Source organism: Chiroxiphia lanceolata, chromosome 2, assembly GCF_009829145.1.
Source record: "Chiroxiphia lanceolata isolate bChiLan1 chromosome 2, bChiLan1.pri, whole genome shotgun sequence".
Lineage (NCBI taxonomy): Eukaryota > Metazoa > Chordata > Aves > Passeriformes > Pipridae > Chiroxiphia > Chiroxiphia lanceolata.
Window position 1 is genome coordinate 62497577 of NC_045638.1, and position 25384 is coordinate 62522960.

The following is a 25384-nucleotide window of genomic DNA, read 5'->3' on the forward strand; positions in this document are numbered from 1 at the left end:
CAGACTACAGCAAGTGATATAGATCATAAGCCAAACTATTGAAGGTGTGAAAGGTATTTTGAGTCCTAAACCACATTTTGTTGCAATGCAGTCTGAGACTTCAAATAGAAATTATGGACATATAGCAAAGACACTGTAAGCAATTAACATTTTCCATATGCATCTGATTATTATTGTTTTCATACTCTTATTAATGTATAAATGATACTTTCAAGTCATTGCCGTCTCTTGTTTTCACTGATTGTAGTGCTAGCAGACTGGTGATTGGCAGTGAATGACTGTAGTCAACATTGGCAACCAACAAAGATCTTTGTAGAGGAATAATATTTGACGTGGGGATAAAGTAGAATAAAATGCTTAAGCAGGACCTTACACCAACAAATAGATTCTTCTCTATAATCCATTTGGGAGATTTAATCAGATTATTTCTATATTAAGTATAGATTAGCAAAATCTGGATAGTTAGATTTTTGAAGATTTGGCCAACTTCCAGGTTTTAAAAGCAAATTGCATTAATTTCTCAATATGATAAAAGGTCTATTCATTTTGGGAATCTACTCTCTAAACAATTTTTGATGCATGGTTAAGACAGTTTTATGATTCAGTAACACTGAAACAGGCAAATTAATAGGACCTTTAGAGATTTGTTAATCAAACTTTTGAACTGTGGATAGTTAATAATCCTTAGCAATACTTGACATTTAGAGTATATAATACTTTACAATAATAGTTGAATAATTACTGTTTCAACATCTTCAGGTGCTAGGAAAAGCATTAATGTGCAGACAAGAAAACTGAGGCAAATGCTGCTGTGCAGTTTTGGAATATCCTACTGGTTGGAAAGAGATAATACCACTATCCACAGTGCATTGACCTGGGCATTTACAAAAAATGGCAAGGAGACATTGGCAAGGTGATACAATTCTACCATTTTTCACAGTATGCAATGTAGTGAGGTAATACCTGTAAATGAAACACCTATATATTAGTTGCAAAAAAGAATTTCTCATCAACAATTTCTGCTACCAGTGAAGAGATACAGGTTCAAGGGGAAATCCCAGTCATCTGCTTTGGACGGGAAATTAAAGAGGGATTTTGGGGTATGCGTTGTAAAACTAGAAAATCAAAATTAAACAAACAGGTGAAAATAAGAACTGTAGAAATTTTGTATAAATGGTAAAGACTAATAGCTTTAGTATTATGTCATTGGTAGGGCAAATTTTCTTTGTTCTTTTTGTTGTTTGTTGGGTTTTTTTAAGAATCTTTTGAAAAGTGAAAGTAACATACATCATCATGGCTAGGCTTCGTGAACAAAGACTTGGGAAAGACTCTACCCACATTTGCTACAGGCATGCTGGTGGTTAAAGAGGCCAATGCGAGATAGACAAGTCCGGTTGCAAAAAGCACAGTAGAAAGACTCACTGGATGGTATCAGCAAGAAACGATTCTTTCTGCATTGTCTTTTCTCTTCGAGAGTGATCCTGCGTGCATTCTCAAAGGAAGCAGTAGCATTATGGATAGTGTGTCTCCAGGCCTCCCAGTTAGAGGCCAGAGTAGACCAGTGATGAAGATCAACGTGGCCAAGGTTGAGATGTTGCTTCAGGGAGTCCTTGTATCTCCTCTTTGGGGCTCCTCTCTTGTGGCAGCCAGTGGCAAGTTCACCATAGAGCACAATCTTAGGGAGGCAGTAGTCCTCTATCCTGGAGACGTGCCCTGCCCAAAGCAGCGGTGTTCTCAGCAACATGGCCTCAAAACTGCTGCTTATTCTAGAACAGATGTATTAGTCACATAATCTGACCAGTGAATGTTTTGGATTGTACGGAGACAGCGTTAATGGAAGCATTCTAGGAGTTGTAGGTGGCGGCAGTAGATGACCCAAGATTCAGACCCATATAAAAGAGTAGACAGCACAATGGCTCTGTAAACACTGATCTTGGTACTTTTCTTTAGGTGTTTATTTCGCCAAACTCTTTTATGAAGCTTTCCGAAGGCACTATATGCCTTTGCTAGCCTGTTGTCTATCTATAGAAAATTTCTGTCTTCTTTAAGCAGCCCAAAAAGCTCAGCAGCCTCTGCAAAGCAGGATGTTAAATGTTGCAGAGCTACTTCTGTGTGGACAACGAGGGCAACGTTGTCAGCATAAAGCAGTTCGCGGACAAGATGGTTTAAGGTCTTACTGTGGGCCTTCAGTCACCTTAGGTTGAAAAGGCTTCCATCAGTACAGTATCGAATGTAGATACCATCCTGATCATTGAGGACTGCCGTGGCCCTTTGGAGCATCATGCTGAAAAAGATTGTGGCTAGGGTTGGTGCAAGAATGCAACCTTGTTTTACACCACTGGCATGTGGGTTTATGCCATCCTGAAGTTTATAGGAAAAATATTCTGCTACATATATGTGTTAATTTTTTTTATTATTTATTTCCTTAGTGTCCCATTATTTTTCTTTAAATGCAAACCATGGGACAGGAAAGACATAGCCAGGAAATAACTATGAAATAAATAATTAATTTTTGCAAAACATTATCCTCATCAGCTCTCTCTGACTGATTCTGATTTTGGAGATGAAATTGAGAAATGTTAGAACAAGATGAGAGAGTAAAGGGGTTTGCAAAACAGCTGTGTGAATAAACAGAGAAAAAGAAAGGTTTTACATTATTCTTTATATTGAAAGACATCTTTGGATACATTGAAAAATACTTGATATGCTTTTCAAATTTTGTTTGTTTTATTTTACAGCATGAAGAGCCCGTAGTTATCTGTAAGATGACAACAAAATTCAGGTTGGTAAGTAAGGATTACAGACATACACTGATCAAGTTAACATGGAATCTTGAGTTATCTCAACAAAATAAGTGAAGGATATATATTAGCTCAGTTGATTAGAGCAGGATGCTAGTAATGCCAAGGTCGGTCATGGGTTCAATCCTTGTACAGGCTATTCACTCAGGAGTTGGACTCAGTGATCCTTGTGGATCCCTTACAACTCAGAATATTCTGTGATTCTGTGAATTAATGTAATTTGGAATTAAATATTGCTGTTCATTTCATACTTCTTAAGAAATAGCACATCTGTGATACTAAGACAAGAAATTGCCTAATAAGGTGTATCCATTTGTTTGATAATTAAAAATCAACTGTAACAGACATATTTGCAGTACTGAAACTTATGTCTGATTAAAAAAACCTCAACTATATAAATTATGTAAACTATCAAATAATTTGTGAAGTAAAATTAAAATAACATATTCTGTGACATGACACAAAATGAAATGGAGCATCTTTTATTTAATACTTCTTGTTAGTTTCCCTCTTCTTAGCATGAAGGGAAATAGGACGGAAAGACAGTTAAGAAAACAGTATATTCTTTTTGGTCATATAAAGAGTTAAGAAAATCATAGTAAAATGCCACTTATTTGTATTACCGAAAAACAAAAGAAAAAAAAAGTGCATGAAGAAACAGATAGCATGCTTCAATTTACATTTTTGAGGGAGTCTGGGGTAATACAAAAGACTTCCTGTACATCTGTTTGGGGTGAACAAAAGAGCATACCTAGATTGAAAGAGGAAAAGCTCAGAAGACGTATTTTGACTGTACGGTCCCAGATTGTGAACTGAACTCAAAGCTACAATACTTGGTTTTATTTTCTTCCTTGCTTTTACATATGTGATTTTCAGAGGGTTTTATTATTTTACACACAATTTTATGTTAGGAACATTTCTTCATGGATGAAAATGAACTGAAAGTAAAACATAAATACATCAAAATTGGGCTTTGGTGGGTTCAGCTTTTCTTGTCCTTTCCTTTCCATCCGTTACTCCTCTTTGATTCACCAAGTGTAAGAGCAAATTTTAGAATCTAATTCTTCTAGGTAATATAGTATGTTACTTATAGAAATTAAAAAAAAATTCCAATATTTCTTTTATTGTTCTATCCAGTGGAAAACAGGTTTCCAGATCTAGGAATGAATTACTTAAAACCAGTTTCTTTAATCAACCAGTCCATTTATTATTCTCTGCTGAGAACTTCATGTGATAGTTTGCTATAAAATAATACCAGTAAAAATAATCTTTTTACCATTTAATACAATGATGTTTTATCTGATTGTTTTACAGCTGATTGGATGCTGTGCTATACTTAAAGAACACAGGTGTCCACATATCTCCATAGTGCTGTGAAGATATACTCCATATCTCCCATATCTGATCATAATTCAAAACCAAAATTGCTAACTAAATCAAGAAACTGCTAAAATACTTATTTCATAAATCAGTGAGAAAACATGGTGTCCTGGTTTCAGTTAGGGTGGAGTTAATTTCTTCTCAGCAGCTTTTATGTGCTGCAGTCAAGATGAGAAGAAAGATGCAACAGCCAAAGGGGTTCAAACAGATAGCTCTAAGCAGCTATCGCAATTTATTGGGGGTGGTTGGCTCTATTTATAGGGTCTGGTAGGAAGGTTCTGGAAAGCAGGGAGGAGTATAGGACTGACGGGGTGACAATCAATCAGGAAAGGAAGGAGAGAACATAGGATCAGCAGGGACCAGTGAGGGAAACATCTGCAATGCTGTAAACCTTAACCAGTGAAAAAATAGGGGATAAATGTGAGGGGAAAAAATACAATAAAATCCGGTAAAAACTGGGGTACAACAAATATGAAACTTACATTAACAATTCTGATCTGTCTTTGTCAATTCAACAGTCTCTACCTTAATAAAATAATGTTGTGTGTCTTCAAAGCGTATCTTCATATGCAGTTGCCTCAGCCATAATTTGCAGCCGCTTTTTCAATTCAATAAACTTCTCTCTCTTCATCCATGCCTTCCAAAACTGCAATACTGTGTTTTGGATTCAAAATGAGAACAGTATTGATAACCCACTGATGTTTTAGTTTATTGCTAAAATGTGTTTATTCTAAGTTGAGGACTTTTTTTCTTGTTTAATGCTCTGAAAGAAACTGTGAGGGAGCATAGCTGGAACACATGACCAGAACCGACCAAAGGGATATTCCACACCATAGAACATAATCGCCAGTATATAAACTGAGGGGAGTTACCTGGAAGAGAAGCTGATTCAGGTTTGGAAAGGGGTGTCTGGGATCAGTAAGGGAGTGGTAAGCAATTGTATTGTGCATCACTTCTTTTTTGGTTTTTATTATCATTATCGTTATTGTTATCTTTTACCTTTACTACTGTCTTTTACTTTATTTTCAATTATTGAACTGTTCTTATCTCAACCTACAAGTTTTACTTTGATTCTCCTCCCCATTCCACTGGAGTTGTGGAGGGGAGAAAAGGAAGTTGAACAAGTGATGCTTAATTTCCAGTTGGGTTTAAAACAAAATACACGGTATAGTTATCACTATATCTAAAATGTCACTCACTTCAAAATGTCCCTGCTTCTTATAAGTTTACAAGTACTTTATGAATGTGTCTAGCTCCTAAAAGGCTGAATGACTGTCATAGGGATAGTGAATATGATCTTTCATATTTATCAAGTTATTCAAAACAGGAGAGAGATATTGAACAATTACCATGGCTACAAGTTCAAATATTACCACTCAAATGCAGAAATCAAACTAAAAATTTAATTTTTCTGGAATTATTAATGAATATCCATGCAGTAGGCAGGCTAACAATACATTTAAAATAATAACAACAATAACATTGCAATCTAAGCTATTATTTTAAATGTCCTGAAATCCCACATGCCTCATGCAGAAGTCAGAAGAACCAAATTCTCAATTAGAAAAGGCTTAACAACAGATTGAAAGCTGACATTAAAGTTGAAAATATCATGAGTTATCCTCCATTCCCCTGATCTACTTCTTGAAAAACAAAAATTTATTCAAACAACCCCCCTGCCAACACCACAAAAACAAAAGCCACATGAAAACCCAAAATTAAAACTGAGTAATGTGGAAATCATGAAGGTAATAAAAGATACCATTTGAAGGTGAAAAATAGAGTACGAATAGTTTAGGCAAGTCAGTCATAGTCACGGGGGGGGGCAGTTGGACACATTTAGATCATAGACAGGGTCAATATCTCAATCCCGGTCAGAGAAGACTGAAGCATACTGGAACTACATACAACCCAATATCTTCTATTGGTTGAGCTACTACACATTACTTAATTATTACTTTAAATTTCATTCAAACGTGGCAAAGAATTTCTTTTAGTTGAGGATGATCAAACATAGGGAAAAGGTTTCTTAGACAAATCGTGGAGTTTTCAATCAAAATTTCCATTCAAATAGCAACTGGACTCAGCACCCTGCTCTAACTGAGCCTGCTCTGAGCAAGGAGGTTAGGCTAGCTGATCTCAGGAGGTCCTTTCACAACCTCAACCATTCTGTCATTCTGTGCAGTTTTAAGGCCTCTCCAAGGAAAGAAATTTTCAAAGTGAGTGCTGCAGTCCCTGCCTTTACAAAAGGCTGTGATAAATTATGCTGAACATGAGCCAGCAGTGTGCCCAGGTGACCAAGAAGGCCAATGGCATCCTGACCTGGATCAGGAACAGTGTGGCCAGCAGGACCAGGGAAGTGATTCTGCCCCTGTACTCAGCGCTGGGGAGACCTCACCTCGAGTACTGTGTCCAGTTCTGGGCCCCTCAGTTTAGGAAAGATGTTGAAGTGCTGGAGCAGGTGCAGAGAAGGGCAACGAGGCTGGTGAAGGTACTGGAGCACAAGTCCTATAAGGAGAGGCTGAGGGAACTGGGGTTGTTTAGCCTTGAGAAGAGAAGGCTCAGGGGAGACCTCATCGCTCTCTACAACTACCTGAGAGGAGGTTGTAGCCAGGTGGAGTTTGGTCTCTTCTCCCAGGCAACCAGCATCAGGACAAGAGGGCATGGCCTTAAGCTGCACCAGGGAAGGTTTAGGTTAGACATTAGAAAGAAATTCTTTACAGAGAGAGTAATCAGACATTGGAATGGGCTGCCAAAGGAAGTGGTGGATTCTCCGTCCCTGGAGGTTTTTAAGATGAGGCTGGATGTGGCACTTAGTGCCATGGTCTAGCAACTGTAGTGGTAGTGGATCAAGGGTTGGACTTGATGATCTCAGAGGTCCTTTCCAACCCATCTGATTCTATGATTCTACGATTCTATGCTGGTTCTGGATAGGATGAAGTTATTTTTCTTCATAGCCACCCATATGGGTCTATGTTTTGGATTTGTTATGGAAATAGTGTTGATAACACAAGGGTGTTTCAGTTATTGCTGGACAGTGCTTACACAGTGTCAAGGTATTTTCTGTGAATTAAGCAAAAGTTTTCTGTATCTTTCATTTAAAATAGACGAATTATGTGGAAGTCACATTTAGGTTCTTAAGATGTCTTCTGGGATTTCATAAAAATTGTTGCTAGTTAGTCATTCACTTTTACCTCTCTTGACACATCATTGGGGTTACAGGGAATTCTTAATGATATTTAATGTTTTTGTAGCACTAGAAAGCTGTAGCACTGTTCTTCTGTCTTTACCATCCATATCCATTTGAAAGGATTCCTTCACATAATTTGTGTCTTCAAAACAGAAAACAGACTATTTGGTGTGTGAAAGATGTCTGAGACACACATTTATGTTCCTAATCAGAAAAAACAAAGAAACAAACAAACAAACAAAACCCCAAACCCAAAAAACAAAACAAAACAAAACAGAAACCCCCAAAAAACCTAACCAAAAAAACTCAAATAAACAAACCAAGTCTTGAAGTTCACCACATGTCTACCCTATGCAAAATGCTGTTTTGTTTTGTTTTGTTTTTTTTTAAACTAGTATCATGACTAAAACAATCTTCTATCTACCATGTCCTTTACAGGACATTTTGCCATGAAAGATCTCTGCATAGACTACATTTTGTATTTAGACAATATCTATTGTTAGATCTTTAAATATGTTTCCAGTATACTCTCTGGAGAACAATAAAGTGGATGTGACATGATTATGTGAAATATCACATAATGTTGAAACACATTTTTCTTAATATTCTTCTGACAAAAGGTAGATATATTTGAAAAATAATATGGGACTTTTATCTGTGAATGACAAGACACCTTCTCATCTAGATGTAGTATTGAACTCTGTAACAAGAGACCCAAAGAATATCCCCTGTTTGGATATCAGAGATGTTGAAATGCAGAACAAAAAAAGAAAAGGGGAAAAAAAGGTTTTATTTTTAATTTTAAATACCTTTTCAACAACTGTTCTTCTATAAATCTGTATTAAAGTATAAAACATAAATAAAAAATGTAAGCCATAAAATATATATTTAGAAACACTTTGAAGCATTTTTCAAGTCATTAACTTATATATAGATAACACACTGATTTCTGAACAATAAATACATTGCTATGCAAGATTACAGTGATTAAAACTGTAAATACAAGTGAAAATCTGTGTCTCTGCATAGCAGACGTATAATATTTGGCCACACTACTAGTGTAGAAGAAATATACTGCTACTAGTCTGTTTTATCTTCTTCTAGAACATAAATACTTCCTACGTTTCATAAACCAACAAATAGTATAAAAATTAAACAGGCATTTTCATATTAACATTTGCAGGAACAAAATTTTCTGCTCTAATACTGATATTTACATGGAGCATAATTAATACTTTCAGAGAACTAGCAAGGAGTCTTATAGAAACTTAGTTCATGACTGTATTAATATATTTAATTGGGTGCTTCATTGTTAAAATGAAAAGGCAATAATTAGACATGGGAGATCTGAAAACAGACAAGAGATTTCCTTGGATTCCCAGAATAGCTAATAAGACTTCTAGTGTCAGAAAAGTGAGAGATCTTACAAAGGGTGTTGATAACACACCAGTGTTCTGGCTACTACTGAGCACAGCATCAGCACTGTAGCATTCCTTCTGGGAGGGAACACAAGTAGGCCAGCTGACCCAAAGTAAACAAAGGGATGTTCCATACCATATGATAGCTCCGATATGAAAGCTAAGGAAAGGAATAGGAAGAGGGGCGTTTTTTGTCTCCCATGGTTACCTGCTAAGAAAGCAGCGTTGCTGAAGCCCTTCTTCTGGGGAAAGTGGCCAACCATCACTGCTGATGGGAAGTAGAGAATAAACATTGGGGTTTTTTTCACTTTGCTTTTGTGCACGCAATCTTTTCTTTGCTTTTACCTTAATAAACTGTCTTATCCCAACCCACGAATTGTTTCCCATCTTACTTTCTCTCCTTTACAACTGAGAGGGGGAGTGATAGAGCAGCTGGGTGGGCACCTGGCATCCAGCCAAGGTCAACTCACCTCAGATATCTGCGTAAATTAAACTCTGAAGTTTGTTTAATTGTTGTATAACTATTAATGGAAATCTTAAGAAGCTTGGATTTTGCGGAGAGGGCACTGAGACATCAGAATGAAATAGCCATGGAAATTTTAACCTCAAGTTATTGGATAAGTTCACTGTGAAAAAGATAAGAAAGACTGGAACTAAGTTAGTCAACAGAATATATTAAGAAGACAGCAAGGATTAAGTCCTGCTCTAGAGGAAATTTTTCTCTCATCTTTCATGAGCACTCAGCTAACCTTAGCATTTCATTGTTCTAGGGCTAGTTGGAGGTGCTTCCTTCTAATATCCACTAGACCTGAGATTAAAGCACTCAGTGGTGATATGGACTGTGTACATGCAAATTAAGTATTTAATGGGATAAAGAGATGAATGGTAACTATCTTCAATGGCTGTTCATCTGCACACTTACATGCAGCATGTGACAAGTTTCTAACAAAGACGTGTTTCTAAACAAAAGTGAACATTTTTCAAAGGATTAGTGCAGATCAATCCATATTAAATCACAAAGTATCTGGTGATCTAAGTGAGCCCTTTAGAAAGATCAGATGTGGAGAGAGATCTCTGCTCACAAAGACAAATGAAAGGGATGGAAAGTGGAAAGACTCCTTGATAAATAAGTACGTAATGGTAAAATTCCTTTAAAACTATCTCTGAAGTTGCAGATATTTTAAAATGGAAATGGATAATATTTTTGAGCATGTAATTTTTATTTTTTTTAGAATAGATTTTTAATTTGATGCTGTGTTCAGGATAAATGATGAACACCTAGAAATTAAACATGCTGGTTTTTTAAAAAGCATTTGTTATGATAGTATACTCTGTCATGAGTAACCTTTGCCTCACACCAATAAAACCAGTCAATACATTTTTTTGCTTTCTTTAAATTGTGTATTTGAGCTCAACAAGAGCTCACTCAGTAAACAATTTAGAATTATCTTTCTGAATAATCTGCTGTTAGTCTCCATTATCTTGACGGTATTAAAAAAAAAGGAAAAAAAAGAGAGATAAGAGAAACACATATATTTAATTCCGTTTAAATCTTCTTATGTTGTTTACATATCCTTATAGTGCAGCATGACTCCTGAAGTATGTGCAGAAATCAACTATGAACACAACTAACAGCAAATATTCCTGGTCACCACAGTTTCCATCTCAATACTATTGCATTGTGAAGACATTAACTGGAAGAAATTTGAGGGGAGATATTTTACCACAAATCTGAAAGCATCAGTGTTTTTATACTTGTGCTGCAGGGATAACCTTTTTGGGCAGCACTTCACTCCTACAGCAATCAGTTCCGCAGGATAGTACTAACTACAAGTTAGCAGAGAAACAGTAAAGTATGAGACAGCTTTAGCTTTATGCAGGGATGTATGAATTAGTATTGATAAAGGGCATATACTTCTACCCCTGTGGAATTGAGAAAAAGAAGAATATATTCTGATTATTGGATTCACTTCGATGTTTAGATCTGCATTTGGATCTACAGAGGTAGACACTGTACCTTAGTGGGGGTTAATTACTATGTCCTGCTCTAAATGGGACTTTTCTCTGTCCTAATAAAATTGAGAAGGATATGTCTGTTCTGTATGTCCTGAGAATATGTTATCAATATTTTTCCTTATGGTTCAGTATTGCAAGTTATAAATACTGAAAAAGAGTTGTCCCCTATCAAAAGAATATATACAAAATATTTTGATAACTCCCTGACCTCTAAGTGGATGCTAAAATTTACCAGTGAACTTAAATATTTTGCTTTTAAAGTTCTGACTCTGTGTATACATATAATTTTCTAAAATTCAATGTTATTGGTATACCACATCTGAACAGTAAAAAAATTTGAATATTTTGAACATAAATTTTTTTCTGATCTGATTCCATGGTCTGTTTGAATAGGCCAATGGACTCAGAGCAATCCTACCCCTCTCAAGAAGATAAATATTTTGGTTTTTGGTTTTTGTCACCCCAATCTGAGACCATAAGTTGCTATACTGGGATAATTAGAAGGGGGATTAAATCAGTAGGAAAAGGTTAAGGTACAAATGTCTCCAGCTGGAACTGCTATCAGAGAAATAGTGCTATAAGGCTATATCAGAATTTTTTAGTGTTAATTATTTTTTGAGACTAATGTACTTAAAGAAGAATCTAATGGAGTATAAGCAGTTCTGAAGGGCATTTCCAAATTTAGTGTTGACTTCTTTTAAAGGGAGGGAGAACAAAGAGTTTAATCTGGATCAAATGGTTAGCTTTCTTGTAGAAAATATCAGCTGACTGGGCCATAATAGTTATTTTCAATCTATATTATATCTGTTATATTCTGTTATATTCAATCTATATTATATCTGCTACAAACAGTTTGTACATGGAATGTGTAGCATAATATTCTGATGATCACAGACCTAAAGTGACTACAAATGTCCATACAGCCAATAGACTCATTTTTACTTATCATCTGGAGGTGCAGCCTTCTTTCTTTTTTTCATCTGAAATGGTAAAAAGGTCTGAAGTTTGTTCTATCAAAAATCAAACTGCAAAGTCTTCTAGGGGAAGTGAGGATGATGGCATATTACAGTTTCAAGAATATTTTCCTTTTCTTTCACTGTCGGCTTGGACCATCAGGAGGAATCAGTGATACTAACAAGTGCTTGAAAAACAAGCATATAATTAATTTTTCTACACTGAAATAACACTGGTAATAGAAAAGGTGATAGCACAAATAGAGAATTTTGATTACAACCTTTTTTAGAATCTGCATATTAAAAAATGCAATGCATAGGCTGTGACTAAACACCAGAATACATTCAGATATATTCTGTAAATTTCCTCAGGAGATATTTATCTGTCTGTAGGAGCAAGAGGTATCTATAGAAATAGAGCAATAATGACATTTCCAGAGACTGAAGAGCTCAGTGGCCACAGACAGACAAAACAGGTGGAAGGGAACAGAAATCAACATCAAGTAGAAAACAAAGGCTTTGGGAAAACCATTAGTAGACTAGTAGACACCACACAGCACCATCCTAAAACTTGCCTAAGCAACTGTTAGTAGAACTCAAGTCTGATCATGAGTATGTTATCCCTGCTTCAAAAATAAATTCTGCCTTTTCTGATTGTTTTCTACTTTTCTTATGCTGAAGAGGCAAGAGGGAAATATGCTGCAGACCACTCCCATATAATTGTCTGTTCTGAATGAAAAGTACAATATGTTGTGAATTGAGATCTTATGTGCTGACATCTTTACCTGTATGACATGACTTTGAGAGTAAATGCTTATTATTTCTGAGTGAAATGTTCATCTTTAGAGTTTGAGTCTACCCATGTATGTATGGGTGTTTTGTATGTTATGTTAGTCCACATAAGGTTCTAGATTCAATACTTAAAGGTGAAAAAGTAGTGTCTTTAAGGTTATAGGTTCAATACTTAAAAGTGGGGGTCAAAAACTAGGCGATCCCAGATATGGGGTAGAAAACTGGAATACTTTATTGAACACGTGCTTCACAATATAAGGGTCTTGGGGGGAGGACATGTTAATGAGGAGGACGAGCTACGTTAGTTAAGGAATTACACAAGTTTTACTGCAGTTTATCCAATAGATTAATATTTTCCTCAACCAGGATTACATGCAGGGAAAGGGATTAAAGGGCCTAGACGTGATCTGATACAATCATCGCAAAAGTCCTTTCCTGTTTCTGCTGCAAGAGCCAGGCTAATCAATATAGCTAAATATTAATAGGTCTTGTGATGGAGTGTCCTCAGAGGAAGGAGTTTCTCCAGCTCCTGCTGTCCATGGCCTGTTACATAATCTCATCAGCTCCTTCTCTGCTGATATTATATTTTTGGGATCCAACACTTAAAGGTGAAAAAGTAGTGACTTTTGAAAAATAAACCCTATCTAATGCTTTTTATTTTGGATAAGTGAAAATTTTCTGCTGCATGCAGGTACTGTGGTTGCCCTCCTCTTTCTTTCAGCACAGTAATTATCTGGTAAGAGAAAAGGGGTGGTTGTATTCAAAGGGTTATACATCTATATGTATATTATTTATATCTATAAAATCAATACTGTGACTGACCCTTGCTGAGAAATTCATCTGCACTAAAAAGCAGAGAGATAAAAAAATCAAATGTAAATGCAACAGAAATTTCTTAGAAAGACAAAGTTTGTTGCTGAAAGCAGCAACATTGGTTATAGTTCTGGAAGATTTTCTTTCCCAATGAAATATTTGAACCTTTAAGGAACATTTGACACCACCAATCATAACATTGTTTCAGTGGGATTACTGTCTATTGTGATCACTGTCTGCTGTGGGCATGTTGTTCAAGGATCCTGGGGATGGTCACTCTGCTGTATCTCTTGTATAGAGCATAGCACTCTTGTGTGACTACTCTCATTTTGATTCATGTATATCGAGAAATATTTGTATATTTCATAATAGTGCCTTACTTTTTTTTCTAGCATGTTTTATTCTTTTCACAGGGAAATCAAATATTTTTTTCCCATGTTAACAAGCTGTGTAAGCCAAAGTGCGCAGGGGAATCTGGTAGTCTATACTATGATTTGTCTGCTCTATACTTTCACAGCTACAGTCTCTGCCTTGAAGCAGACTTTGTTCTTCCTGGGAGACCATGTATGATATGTGTGTTAAGGCTGCCTACAGGCTGGCTAGGACTGGGAGTTGTGACTGTTAATAAAATGTTCGCTCTAGTCTAACCTCTCAGGTTTTTGGTAGCAAAAAAAATGGATTACAGTAGTCTTATGTAAGAAGTTATGATTTTTTTTTAAAATGTAAAAGAGAATGAATGTTGTCTTTTTGAATAGTGTCTTTAACAGCAAGAAAATTAAAGATCTTGGTAGGAAACGAAAATCACAATTTATTGCTAGCAATTCAAGGCCAGGGAAGAAAAATATGGAAGTGCGACATTGAAAATATCAGTCTGAATGTATGTAAGTAATTAAGCTGACCCTACTACTTTGGGAAAACTGAAAATTATAAACAATAGGATATAAGTAATGAAAAAGCAAACAGACTACAAGTATTGGTATTTTTTTTTTATTTTGTCTTTTTAATCATAACATCTCATTGGTCCTTCTCATATTTTTTAACATGAGGCATTGATGACCAATAGCAAGGTCTCCAGAGAAGTAACCTTACAAACATCTGAAAGGCTTCCTTGTCATTGCAAATATTTAGACAGTATCATTGCACTTGATTTCAGAGATGGCTCAATGCCAACAAGCTTTGAAAAATCTCATACCATGACTGTTGCAGAGGGAAGGACTTCATTTTAGAATTTCAGAGGTTGTTTCCCTATATATATTTCCCTGTGTGCTTCTTTAAATTTCCTATTTTTCCCTGCTCTTCTCCATTTCCTTTCTCTTTGGCTTCTGACCTAAGACTGAAATCAATTGTATCATGCAACATATGGCACTAACACAACGAGATGAAACAGATTATCCACCCCTGACCAAACTAAAGAGAACCAGGAAGGGAAAGACACCTGCCAAATTCATCCAGATGGTATTCCAGACCAGGGAAGCAGGCCAGGGCCCAGAGCTGCACCTATTGCGCCAATGTGTCTACTTAAGGCTTGCAGTTATACCTGACCTACAGTGACCCCAGTAGAGAGTAAATAGAAAGTGCATTTCTGACTCTTTCTCATTCTATTTTTCCATTGTATCTCTTTTTAAACAGAAATAACTCTCAAAATAAAATGTCTATAATCAATGGAGGAATTTTATTCTTGTAGTGGCAAAATGTTTAATAAATGAAACTGAGGTTCATTCTCTTAAGTAAATACGGTGTTTCTTAAGCATATTTTGTGTGTGTATGTTTTCAAGATCTACTCCAGTTTAAATACTTTTCTTTTATTTTAGTTTTGTGTAAAGACAGAATGAGTTAATGTTTTTACTATGCTGGGTCCACTCAGCTCATCAAATAACAGTATATTCAGCAACTACCTTCCCTCTTTTTTTTTTGTCTGCTTGGTAAAGATGAGTAGGAGGTGAAGATGGTAAAAAGCGAGTGTCATTTTTTAGTGTATGTGTTAGGAAATGATCTGAAAGTTAATAGATCTGGAGAGCTTGAGGGTTCACATTTGACCTGCTTATAGTTATTGGTTCAGGCCTTTTACAGTCATGTAGCTGTTGAAATTCAACAGTTATTCTCAGTTTCTAGTAGAGTCAGCATCTATTTTTTCACCTACCAATTTAATCATAGGTTTTTGGGAGTCTGGATCCATAAAGAGACTTAAGTATCACACTGCTGACTACTTAGAAAACTTTTAGTCTTCCTGCTAACCGATGGAATCCACAGCCCAAAGTCAGATTTACAAATGCTCTATGCAAGACAGAGAGAGTTAGGCACACAAAAACTGGCTTTACAGAAACTAGAATTTTCAGTAGAAGACTATCTAATCCACCGTTTTAAAACATATATTGTGTATATATGTTCTTTTTCCTTTCAGAATTTGACATCTTCCTTTACTCAGACATTTATCTGTGAATTTTATGTTACTTGTTCATGCATAATTTGTCTTAGTTTCATCTGAGATCAAATCTGAGAAAGAGAAAGAAGTGGATGGGTAGAAAAGTGAATCTTCTTCAGTAGCTAGAGACATGTAGTGGCTAAGTGGCTACAGACTTGATTGTGAGGTACACAGTCTAAATCAGGTTCTAATTTGTTTTGGTCAGCTTTCATTCCAGGACTCATCTCTTACTCAAAGGACCAGTTATGAAAGTATTATGTGATGAGATTCTATCATGTTGAAGCTTTGCCAATACATTAAACAGTTTATCATACCACTGTGAAAATAGCAAGACTGTTAAGTGGTGACCAGGACACTATCTTCTGAATCCCAAACCCTATTACTTGCTCCAATACTTGTTAATTTTATGCATTGTAGCATGACTTCAAAAGAACATTTCAAAAAGGACTAAAGTTCAAATAAATTTAGTTCTTCAAAGGAAGAGAAAATCCTAGGATACTGAGAAGAATAAAGTGAAAGGTAAGAGCTGAACTCTTAAATGAGCTATGAACTACATGAACCATTTCAATAAAATGTTACAATAAACAGCTTTCAAAAATAGCTACTGGCCTTTGCACATGGATGTGTAAAGAGGTCAGAGTATTGAAGTACCTTTTACAGAATAGACACAGAGGGAGATAATTGTAGTTGAATTTGAAGACAGACATAATTGTTACTAGAGATGTGTGTCTATTAATGAGAAAGTATACAAAGAAACATGGCACAGAACATGTGCCTCATTCAATCATTAAAAGACAACAGGCAACTGTTGATGGACCTTTAAGTAAGTACAAACAATTTGATGAGAGATTAATTAAAGTAACTGAACAGTCAAGAATTAATTAATTCTCACATTTCAATGTTTTAGGTACTCTTAGGAGAGAAAGGAAGAGATATTATAGAAAAAACTTGAGGCAAACCTTGGCAGATCACCTAGAAAAACCTTGATATACCCATTCTACTCCGTTCTCATTAGTCACCTAATTTAGTTATCAAGCCCTGAATAAAAGACGATGTCTAGTATCAAACACAAAGGAGTCAGTTTGTGACTCAGAGATCTGAAACTTGCCTTATTGTAGCTTGTTGGTTTTAAAAGAACCTCAGTGACTCTAAATTGTCATTTTAGATCTTTAGATTTGTAGGAATGAATACTGAAGAAAGAAAAATCTATCTAGTAGTTTAATTAGCATTACTGCAATGAGGGATTCCTGTGTAGTCCCCAATAGGAGTACACAAAACAAAAATCTTCTAAAATCAACTGTAGTTAAAGGTCATAGTGAAGGCACTCATGTGATAGACTGTGGCACATTAGGTTGCAAAAATATATCCATAATAATTCAGGTGCAAGACATTGTTCCTTGGTTGATCCAGGCTACCTGTAACCTTCAATACCTTGAATATCTAAAACAACTTAACCTAGGTCTTCCACTTATCTTGGGCAAAGTGCTTACCTTCTGTAATTATACCTTTTCTTATGAACATGAGTAAAGACCCAGCTTGTCTTTAAAATGAAAAGTTTACTTTTTGATGAAGAAAGGACTACCTCTACTTAACTCTTCTCAAGGAGGTCCCTCAGTTTTATTAAGCTAGAAAATGGACAGAATAACCAACATCTATGAATACTTTAGTGTGAGATCACCTACAGAGATTTTCAACAGATTTTTCTCCATCCTGCTGAAGAAGGCTCGCAGTTACACTGGAGGCCTGCCATTCAAACTTAACTGACAGTTAATGAGGCAACTCCATTTTTCTCATCTACTACAACTCCGTGATACTTTCTATGTCTGTTGAGACAACCCAGATCATCCTCAGTCTAAAAATTTCTTCTAGATTTTCTATGGTTTTCCAGATCTCCTAATGTTTTTCCATTATCAGTGTTTTCCCCTTTGAAAATCAGGTATATGCCATCCAGTTTCATTATTTGTTTCTTGGGTTCTAGAAGGATGATTAAATTAAGCCATGAGGGGAGATGGGGCCTTTCTTAATGAAAATACATCTGCTCCACCATTGATTGAATGACCTAACAAGACTACTACTGGAGCCTATTCCTTCCTTAAAAGTTAGTTCACTCAGCCCAATAGAAGTAGAGGCCAACTTTCCAGCTCTGTGATCTATTGTAGATGTCTCAGTTTTCCCTATGGAGGAAATACAGACACAATTCTATGTAGTGTTATCATGATTCATAGTCATGCATATAATAATGTTCTAATAGAACATCTGCAGCTACAAATACAAGTGCACTCTTACACATCTAATGTACACTTTCATACATCTCATGCGTTTATAGTTTTCCTTTAAACAGAGTTTAAGTTGCCTCTACTGCAGTGATATCAGTAAATTGATAGACACATAATATACCATGTTAAATCTATATTGATACTAAATCTATATTGATACTTGCAGTTTTTCAACACACCTCTCAGGTTCTTGTATATGAAAACAAGAAGGAATAATAGAGGTATGATTTTTAGGCAATTACATAATGTCTATGGTTTTCATTCAGTGATAGTATAAAAAAATAAAAATATCAAAGCAATTAATGTGGATGTTACAGCTTCCAGAGTCTTTAGAGAACAAAGTATTTTTAAGTTGCCTGAATGTTTACATAATAAATTTCTACTTCTGTTCTCTGAAGCATCTGCACAGCCACATTATCTTTTGGCTAAAAAAAGGTTTTGTAAGAACTTGAGCTTTGCTCAAGACAAAAATAAACCATTTGCCATTGCTGCTCTAAAGCTGTTAAGAACTTTACAATCCAAAGTGCTTTCTAAAGTTAGAAAGAACCTTATCCTCTTTATGATTCTTCATCCTCTGAGACTGATACAGTACAAAGATCATCATGGCTGGGCTTCGCGAACGAAGATTTGGGAAGGGCACTACCCATGTCTGTTACAAAGATAACTCTTGAACATATGACCGTTTTTATATCCAGAACCACCTCCAGCAATGAAGGTGTATATTTCACTTGCTAACAAAAGTTAGTAAAACATGCTAACAAAAGTTTAATGAAGTTGTCTGAAGATCAAAATGGTTCATTATTGCTTACTTAACTGTACAGGACAGAAAGTGCTCCAGATTCTTTATGCAGTTGATGTAAAAAGATCCATCTTATGTGATGACAGATCATTGCGGTTTTGACTGTTAGTATTGCAAATAGACACACACCAATATGTAAAAGAATATTTTATTGTTACAAGTAAGTTACGAGTGAAGAATTGTCAGAATGAAGGTTTCTTGGTTGTATGTTGAACCTCTGAGTGCAGCTTTGGCCAGTAAACTGTACCTCTCAGGCTAATCACTTACTGGGAGGACTGGGGGGCAAATACGGTCCACCTATCGCACCACCTCACTGCTGAATTTAGATCTAAGTGATAGCAAGACCTTGCCTGAAGCTCAGGCCTTGTGTCTCTGACAGAAAATGCAAAGGTATGTCACTAGGCAGCAGAAAACAGAATGAGGCTCCATGAGGTCTTATTCATGAGGACAGAGTTGTCCTGAATTTAATGTATTTCAGGAGAGCCTCTTTGCTTCAGTTTAGTCAGAATGGAAGATGGTGCCTTAGTTTCAGTGGGATGCTGCACTGAGACTTTTCAGCTTTAAAGTTGTCATGCTCTACAGATAAAGCTATATAAGGCTGACATTTTCTGAATACAGTCCTTAATGATCACACTAGATGTCTCTGAAGTCATTTGTGATCTAAAAGCTGAAAAAAACACCACGTTAAGGGAAAAGGTAAAAAGCTGTAATGAACATAAGAGACACATAACAATTCACATTCTGCATTTCTTGCAAGAAAGTTGTTGTCTGTGATCCCAAAGAACTGTGTTATGTCAGCTTATCTGAGTAATTTTACCAACAAAATAACAGAGCTAGTTTTGCCAATTTAAATTCCATCTCACATTCTATTACCTTCTCGATATATAAAGAAACACAAAGACGAAGGCCAGTTATTTTGTGAATTCTATTTTGCAAATACATTGCTTGGACTGCAGCTGCCTCTTGGAAAAAAAAGCAAAGAAAGGAGAACAGGAGAAATGGAAAAGTAATGCTTACATCTCTATTTCTAAAACATTTCTAAAAGACAGAATTAGGGCAAAGACATAGGTAAAAAGTATTTATGCTCACTGTAACTGTGATATAAGAGAATAGTTCTTTGGATATCCAAATGAAATGAAAAGAGAATTTGAGGAAGGAGAGGGGGGCAGTGATTTTTAAAAAGCTGATAAAAGAATATGGGAGTAGTAGATCTTAACTAAATGATTCATAGGGAACATTGAAGTCCTGATGTAGGCTTTATTAGCTGGTGAATCATTTGTGCAGATTTTTGCAGATACATTTCTTTCGACAATGGAAAGTATTATGTCAGGAAAAGCATTTGAATAGTACTACTCATTATTTTATTTGCTTCTCTTCAGTTTCTATATTTCTTATTGTTTTCTTACCCTATACTTTTTCAGAGTGTTGTGCTGAGACAAATGGGTATGTTTCCTCCTTTTAAGTATGTTTTTCATCCTCACAGATTTGTTTTGTTTGGTTTTGTTTGGTTTGGTTTGTCTACCTGAGAGAGCAAAAGAAACAACTTGTATTTGGGCACAGAGTAATAATAAGACCATTGTACTGTTAGATGTAGTGTTTTCAAGGACATGATGCTACTGCACTTTTGTGATATTTGGAACCATACCCTAGAAAAGGCAATTCTGAATTTTTAGCTGAGAATAACTTTGCAAAAATTAAAATTGAAAAAAGGGGATCATCTGACACAAAGATGTATTAAAAGTATACATGTCATAAGTCTTAATGACACTAAAAGGACAATGTTTCAAAGAAATTTTCATATAACAATACATCTTTCAATGTCATATCACTATGTCAGCAGCAGCATCAGTGAAATTTACTTCATATCAGCTCTTTCAGATGTCAGATTTAGCTTCACTCGTCAGTAAAGAGGGAAACTGTCTTTTTCATCCCACCGCTCCATACATACCTGAAACTCTCTGTGGGCTTCCTTCTATTTTGTAACCACTGAAAATGACACTTCTTTGCTTGCTGATTTCTATAGAGGATGTGTAGAGGATTTGAACAAAACAACATCAACGTTTTGGTTCACAGCAGCACAGAAGTTCTGAAGTGATTTCCCTGGTCATACTACAAAAAGCATGTTTGTTTGAAACACACAAAGAGTATTCATAGCAAGTGCAACCAAGATTTGTTCTGGAGGAAAGTAAACAGAGTTCTCTGTTCCAGTCACTTAACAAATGTGCACCAGATTCAGAAGGATCTGAAACAGCTGCTCCACACTATCGTGAGTTTCTTCAGCACACATTCGTTTTTATCTTTTTTCTTCTATTTGTAGTTCATTAATATCTTACACATTCTGTCTCCCTCTATTTTATTTTTGTCCCTTTATTATTTCTGTTTTTTCCAAAGATTCGACAAGATCCTATCCTAGACGGATTCCTGAAGAAATAACTGAGCTCATTCCTAAGGAAATGGCAGCATCAAAAGCCTATCCATTAGTGTGATAATCTTGTGGAAGTATCTAACTGCTGATGAGTAAAAAGACAGTAGGTAAACAATGCCTCAATTCGTATCAGAAGATGAAGACTGTTTATGAAGACTCAGTAGAATCATCACACTTCGGCTGTGATGCAGATGTTCATTGGTTACAGAGCTCTTGAGCTGATCTTCATGCTAGAAGATATCATCAGGACTGCTGTCTGACTGCATGTTCTCACCTTAGGTCTTGGGATCTCTATATAGGAAAGTTTTAGGAGCTTATCTAGCACTGTTACATTGTTCTCATTTCTCATTGAGGACAAAAGCACGTCCACAGATACCTTTTCTGCTTGCTCCCTGCCACAAATTGTATCAGGAACCCCCTGTGTGAGCACTCTAGTTTCCAGCCTGAAAGGAAATTGTGATGTTCTTCTGTACCTGTCATTATTACATGAGCAGTGGGAGGAAGGAATGACAGCCCTGGTGTCAGAGTTGTGGAGAGATGACACACAGCACTGAATCATAAAGGCTGTTTTGTCTTTAAAAGCTGTTCTGAGGCTATGAGCTGTGAAGGAATATTCTGCCTTGCATTTAGGTATGTCAAAATACACCTGCCCAGCCTGTGTCCTGTGTGAATCTAATTCAGCTCCAGTACTAAACAAGCCATAGTGCTGAATTCACCACAGACTCCTCTAAAGAACTATGCACGTGGTTCCTTCTCTTTTTCAAAAGCAGTGGGTTATGAGCTGACTATATGATCGAAAAGCTGAAAATAGAATGCTTTTCTGTCATATGACCTTTTGAATCTCAGCCTTCAAACTAGAATAACAAGCAGGAGAGAGGGTCTTTTTATTAAGATTTCAGAGCAGTCAGTAGTAGAGTTAGTGTTTGCTGTTTGTAATGGTCCTCCTCCCCTCTCATTCCTTTTTCATCATTCACAGGACACTCCATCCTTCAGTGGGCTGAGAGTAAGCAATGACAGAGCAAACCTGCTCTTGGGACTTCACTGGGTCATGGATGTCTCTTCATGAGGTTTTAGGTAGCCACTTCAAGCTCAGGTTTGCAGGAAAGACAGTACATGCAGGTTTTTGCCTCTAGTTTTAGTACACAGTTTGCAGGTAGAGGCTCAGTTGTGGGTTGTGAGATTCTTTGTGGCCAGGTGAGGAGAAAGACATGTTTTGCCATATTTACAGACACACTATCACTTCCACAGGCACACGGTTTCACTGAATAGAGCTATTTTTACTTAGTTTGAAATCAGAAACAGTAAATCTTATTATCAGTAGGAACTCCAGGTTCTGGACAAAAAACATTATGGTGTTTTGCATAGTCCTTATGGCACAAGTCACAGACTTTGATGGGCAATTGCAGTGAATGGAGCAGAGACACAGAAAACACAGGATGGGTGACCCTGGTACCTTCTAAGACTTCAACCACTGCATCTGGGAGCACTCAGAACAAAACATTTTTATTTCTTTACTTTTTATTTTCATTATTTATTTTTGTGTATGTACTCTTCTTATGGAGCAAGTTAAATAAAAATTAGATTACTTTTTTCTTAAAACATTATATTTTTAAAAGCACTTGGAGTATCCTGCTTCACACCATGCTACCACCACCTCTGAATTTGTCATGCAGTCCCAACTACCTGTGGTGGGGGAAAAAAAGTTTTCCCCCTGGAGTTAAAAAAAAATGGTAACCCCAAGGGAGTGGTGTCACCTGATGTGGACCCAATCAGCACTCCTGCAGAATATAAGCATTATCACAACCAGACCGGAAAAGAAGGTTGGTCTTGTAGTTGTTGCAGAGAGTAGCCATGTTCTGAAGCCATGAGAAGAGGCAGGAGCCCCACTGGGGGCTAGGTCCCCCCAGCCCCCGGCAAGGGGGCTACAAGAACTTGGAATAGTGTTAAACTGGGCCAGGTTCTGTAGCTGAGTTTCTCCACTGTAAGCAACAGCAGGAGATACTGAAAAGCGGCGGTAGAGCAGTAGCAAATGGAGAGCAGTGGCAGAGAACCAGAAGAAGATAAGGAGCAGCAAAACACGCATGCAGCCAAGTAGGAAGACACAGAGTTGACTAAAAGAGAAAGAGAGCCAGCTAAAGAGCAGGACTAAGCTCTACAAAGAGAGTTTTGGGGTAAGAACTGAAACAAACCCCCCAAATCCCTCTGAGCCCTCCTAGAGAGGAGGATGAGATGGACTCCTGTTTGAGAGGAGTCTTGGAGTGCAGCATGCAACGGAGAGAGAGGAGCTGAGAAGCTCAGGTTTCCTGAAGCTGCTGGGATGGCCAGATGGAATGCGGAGGGAGTGACCTTAGCCCTCCTCGCTGCTGCTGCCAAACAACAGCCTGAGACAGAGCACAGGAGCTCTGATACAACTCTTGAGGTAAAGGATTCCAACTGAAAGCTGCCCAAGACGTTCTGACTCAGGGGTGAATCCCCTGAGGAAAGGGAGCGTCGCGAAGATGCCTCTGCACTTCATGATATGACATGTTGACGTGAGCTTGTCCCTGATATCGCAGTCCATGGAAGAGAGCGGGGAGAGGAGACCCCTTTGTGTGTATTGGAAAGAGATCCAGCAACAACGATCCAGCTACAGCTGCTGCATGGGAAGAAGAGAGACTGCTACTCTGAGGGTGGAAAGGATCTTTCCTTTTCCCTTCTGGACTTTTATTGGAGGGAGAAGAGATTGATCCATTGTAAATACTGCTTTATCATAGGAGAGATAGTTAAGATTATGTATATGATGTATTGTAATATTTATTTGTACAGTTATTGTAATATAATTCCCTTTCCCCCCATATTGAGTCTTGTGTAGTGTCTGGAAAACCCATCTCACACTGGGGTGAGATGTGGGAGGGGGGCTTGGACTCGGGAATTAGATTTTAGGGGTCTCAAACCAGGACACTACCTTAGATTTAGATGAAAGGTACATGCCTGTCATGGTTTAGGAATAGTACTCCCTGATTTAGTGCTCTCACTGAGACTCTCCAAACCACATGCCTTTTGCTTACTCTCCCTTCCCAGCTGTGGTAGGCTGAAGCTGAGAATTGGAGACACAAAAGATAAAGTTCATCGGTTGAAATAAGAACAGAAATGAGATAATAAAATGAACAGCAACAGCAAAAATACTAATGACAAAAGGTACAGGAAAGAGACGAATGATTCACGTGGAAACCTCCTGACAATAAACAATATCTGACTGCTCCCTGCACCACACTATGCCGATACAGAAGAGAACCCTTCTCCCAGAATGAGCCTCCTTTTCACCCCCACCCCCCCCTCCTTTGCTCCTGGCAATGAGGTGAGGTGGTATAGAATAACCTCTGGATCTTAGCCATGCTCCCTCCTGGCTACTGCAAAAATTAACCCTGTCCTGGCAAGAACCAGAACAATGGCATTTCCACCCTATTAAGGTTCGTATCTTTCTCACTAAGGTACAACCTCACGATCTGTTAGTGAGGAGAAATGGTAACATTTCCCAGTGAACCAGGAGGAGTCAAATATGATGATTTATTGTGTTGATCCTTTTAAAGAAAGTACTTAAATTCCCACAGATCTGAGATAAAGTGTATTTAACCACATTAAAATGTTCCACAAATTTATCAGTGGATAATTCAATAGATAGGTACCATACAGCTTAAAAGCCTGTAACCAAAAGCAGGTAAATTTTTCTTGCTGTTATCCCCATTATACAAGCAAGAAGTTTTTGAGAATGGCGTCTATAAAGTCTTGATTGTTATTTTGCCCCAGGTATAGGATTTGCTGACCATAAACTGGTCAGGCCATTGATCTGTAGGAATTCAGTGTTGCAAGACTTCACAAGAGGGAGGGAATGAGTCACCTTCTTTTTAAGGATTTTGCTGAAATGATTGTGAGTACGAATAACTCACAGTGTTGTGAACTCTCAGAAGAAAGCCCTCACTGCAACTGCAAAAAGAGTACTCATTGCTGCTATTCATCCTATATCCCCAAGATAATTGAATGCTGGTGTGTTAATTGGACATGGGCGGGAAAAGAAACAGTCAAGAACACAGGTAGGAATAGAAACTAGGTCCATTTCCAT

General features: G+C 37.0%; 1 long non-coding RNA gene across 1 annotated transcript in view; it reads left to right on the top strand.

Moving 5' to 3' along the window:
• The window catches only part of LOC116782634, a 99371-nt gene extending 94352 nt beyond the window's left edge, over window positions 1-5019 (top strand). The window contains exons 4-5 of the long non-coding RNA XR_004355288.1: window positions 2739-2786; window positions 4116-5019. This is a non-coding gene — a long non-coding RNA (uncharacterized LOC116782634). The remainder of the gene's footprint in view (window positions 1-2738; window positions 2787-4115) is intronic.
• Window positions 5020-25384: the final 20365 nt, after the last annotated feature.